The following is a 4,118-nucleotide window of genomic DNA, read 5'->3' as shown; positions in this document are numbered from 1 at the left end:
TTGACATCTGGAACATAAATTTTTCTCTATCCCCTTAACATATGTTTCCCATGTGCATCATTATTTTGAGTTTCTCCACGTTTGGTTCGGTGGCATTATTCTTTAGGCCATAGTGTAACAAGCCTGAGGAATTACTCGGAAAGTTATGAAAATTCAGTAGGATTTTTGTAAATCTAAGTTATATAGTTGTTAAATTTCAAAATTTTAAGTGTTTTAGATGTTTTTGATGGTGCTGAATCCATTTTCGCCATCAAAAACACGATTCAAACACTCACTCTAAAATAATTTGAATTTTTTTTTACCCAAATTCTAGCCACGTTTGACCGACCGGGCAATTCGTCAGCCTGGGTACATGACTCCCTTCCTTAGCTCTCTCCAAAACCCAGTTATACGGTGCATGACCAACAAATTTGTGCTTCGAAAACCCTATTCTGGGGTGCACGACCAACTAATCCGTGCTTCCATGACCTTACCAATTGTCGTCTTGGTTCAAAATTCATCAACAATTATGTAGTATGATGGCTAAAAATTATGTATAGCAATGTTCAATCTGACAGACGAGCCCTACTTAACAATCTCACAAAGTATAACAGTGTTCAAACTGACAGAGGAGCCCTGTTTAACAATCTCACAAACGGAGTCGAAGCTGTGTTCAGTATAAATATAGAAAATACAGCGGAGCGCTAAATCCTTTTAGGTAGATGTAATGAGAATCTCTGGTGCAAACAGTTCTTTCAATGAATCTCATATTTTTAGGATCTATTGAATTCACTCTCTATATCCCATGAATAGTAATGAAAATGGTAGTTTGTCTGAGGTTTCGCATACCAGTGATTGTAATACTAATTTCTTTGCCCTCCTATAATTGTCACATTGTTCATGACCTGATCTGAAGCGCTTTGTCTTTTGGGGTTCTTTGTAGTGAACAAGCTCCAGAAATCCACTCTCCACTTTGGGCTGAGAACAATGCTCAGAATTAGGGATTTTGATTTTTGGTGATTAGTATTAGGGCTTTTGCTTTCTGGTGATTAGTGTAAGGGAAAAACGTGTTCAATTTTATCCCATTCTCACCCCCTTATGACCAACCACTTTTAATAGTATATGCCAATGTGGAAAAAGTCGAAGTCGGGATTAATTCGGCAAGGGTCCAAAAGTTGAAAAACTCGTCAAAGTCGGGAGTTTTTTTAAAAAGTCGGCAAAAAGTCGGCAAAATTGAAAAACACAAAATTATTTATATTTTTTTTTATTTTTTTTAACATCTAGAGTATCCACAACATCAAATAAATGCATTTCCACATAAACATGTAAAGAAAGCTAATATATAATATGTATATGAAGTCTAATGCTACATCACATATCAAAATAGTGAATCAACTCCTGAATTTTGAGTCCTGTCCGAGTCTCAACTCTCAAGAGTCAAAATATCAACAAAAAATATAATAAATGTATATCATGAGTCATCTAAAAGTCATCAAGTAATTAGTCACTCAGATCCTCTTCCCCTTTTAGTTTTTGTTTCCGCTAATTGTATTAAGAAATAAGTCATGCATTTATTCAGTAGATTGTAATTTGCTTGGGTAATAAGGTGTCAGGTGGTAGGTCCAATGAAAATTAACAGTGAGTATCACAGTAGATGTGAAAATTAACGCTTGGTGAATCCAAGCTGCTTATTTTCTGAGAAAACAGTAGATGTCAGATTATTAACCTAGCCTTGGCATCTATTATTCAAAAACTCTTGGAGGTAAAATCCACTTCTGATACATAACCTTTCCCCACATTTACAGGGAATTCACCACTAAAGAAGATTCCCTTTCAAAACGTGCTCTCATTGCAGGAAGGATCTTTGTTGTCACAAGATTTCACAGGTACTTTGTTCCTGTCTGAAAAATGGGTTCTTTTTTGAGGCACTGGTTTTGTTTTTTTTGGACAGGTTGTTGCTATTTGATCTTCATGACCTCCTCTTTGTTGTTTCTCCTGGAAGCATTCAACAACTGTAACAATGTTTTTGATGGTGTGGGGTTCTTTCTACGGAAGACTGTTGTATGCCTGTCCTTTTGGTACTTTTGTAATCTTTTGAAGGGGCAGTGGCTATTAGAGTCTGGATCACTGAAAGCCTGGAGGCTTAGCCAATGTATACTTTGCTTTCTAACTAGAAATATGAAGTATAAAGATTTGTTTTTCCTTGGAAAACAAAAACATATCTTAACCTCAAAACTAACACATTAAAAAATGAGACTGCTATGCTCGCAAGAAGTATGACAAACAATACAATGCAATAACTTGAAAATGCATGGATTGAAGCTTCAATTTATAGTTTTTTCACCTTTGCGGCCTCTTTATCTGCGGCCTGGGAAGGGAGGAAGACTTTTTGGGTCGACTCCCGATTAAATCGGGAGTATAAGGAAAAAATCGCGATTTTTTCCTTTGTGAAAAAGTCGCCAAAAAGTCGGGGGATTAAATCGTTTAGTTCAAAAAATCGTGTTTTTAGGATTAAATCGGGATTTTTTGCAGACTTTTTCCACACTGGTATATGCTGGGAGACTGCAGGACGAGGACAAGGAGGAAAAGATCGAAGCTCTAAATCCTGGATGTTTTTATTGAGACATTTGAGATGTTTAGAAGAAGACTCATTTGCCTCGGAATTGCATTGTAGTGCCCGCTAAATCTTAATTATCTGGTGCAAATGGCTAAGAACAACACGCCTTTCATTCCCAAGGTAAAATTCTTACGAATTGTCAGCATTAGATTTTGAATTTCGAGCTGGGAATTGCATTCCAGAGTTTGAATTTGGGGTTCTGTGGAGGGTTTTAACGTTAATTTATGCATTTTACCCATCCTTTGCCACAAATTCTCAGCGTTTGTGGGAAATTGGGGATGAAAAATCTCTTCTTCAGAGAAATTAAGGGTTTAAGGTTGAGAATTCTAAGAATTTGCCACTTAAATATAACTCGTGACTCCATTGGATGTCTTTCCATTTGTCCGTTGTGAAACTATTGTGAATTGTTTCTGTTATGGTTCCAATTCTGCTTCCCTTAGTTTAGAATTCAAAGAATTTTTCCATCAGTTGTCTTGTCCATCTGTAAGCCCGAGAATCTAATATGCAAGGTCCGATTGTGATTTTCGTCGTGAATTTTTGGTGGAAATTTTCCCTTAGTTAATCGTCATGGAAAAAATGAGATGCAAGCATTTGTCCGTTTTGAAATTTGTCCATTATTTTAGAAAATTAAACTTTGGAATTGATATTGTCCATTGGATGATCTAAATTTCCTTCAGAATTTTTGATTTACGGATTTAGCCAAATTATGCTTGTTTTCTGTATATCAGATTTTCTCTTTGAGCTCTGTCAAAATTTAAAAATGAATTGCTACTGTTAATTGCTTTCTTTCTTAAATATGTTGGCACAATGATTTCTCTTCCACCACCTCTCTTAAAAAAGTTGTTTCCCCCCGTCCAACATCAATTTTACCAGAGTTTGTTGTTAAGCTCCCTCTCCCATAACGACCGCCGACTATTTGGAATCTGTCTGCCGCTAAGTTAGCTCCCTTTACCGCCGATTTATTATGGAAATCGTCTACCAACCAATTCCATTAATTTAGGATACTATGTGCAATTAAATTAATTTCTGGTTGTGAGCTACTGGAGTGGTCCATTACTCCCTCTGCAGTTCTCTACCATGATCTATGGTGTTGGGCCATGAATACGACCACTTTGTAACACTTATTTCATCCATTTTTACTCTTCTCTATTATATCATCTATTATAATTTATCATTTAAATCCATTTTATAAATAATTTATGCTCTCATGGATGAATATTATTTATTCTCCTTTATTTCTAATAAATTGATGATTATGCATTATTTTATCAATGATAGTTCTAATAAGTTGGTTATAACATTATTCACCATTTTTAGCCTCCAAAGTAACTTCCAGATTGAAGATTTGATTTTTAAATCTGCCAACTCAGAAATTCGCTGGTTTAAGGAGTGACAGTTTTGTGGTTGAGATTCTGAGCAAATGAAGACGAATTTGAGAAATCCGGAACATGGGTTTTGTCCAGAACAGGCCCAATTAAATTTTGTAAAGAACGGTTTGCCCAAATTCGGCCTGTACAGAGAG

This window comes from Pinus tabuliformis, chromosome 3_1, assembly GCF_031772625.1.
Source record: "Pinus tabuliformis cultivar Carrire ecotype Pingquan chromosome 3_1, CPIR1, whole genome shotgun sequence".
In the NCBI taxonomy this organism is placed as follows: domain Eukaryota; kingdom Viridiplantae; phylum Streptophyta; class Pinopsida; order Pinales; family Pinaceae; genus Pinus; species Pinus tabuliformis.
The sequence above is the reverse complement of the archived record's forward strand: the minus strand, read 5'-3'. Positions refer to the sequence as shown.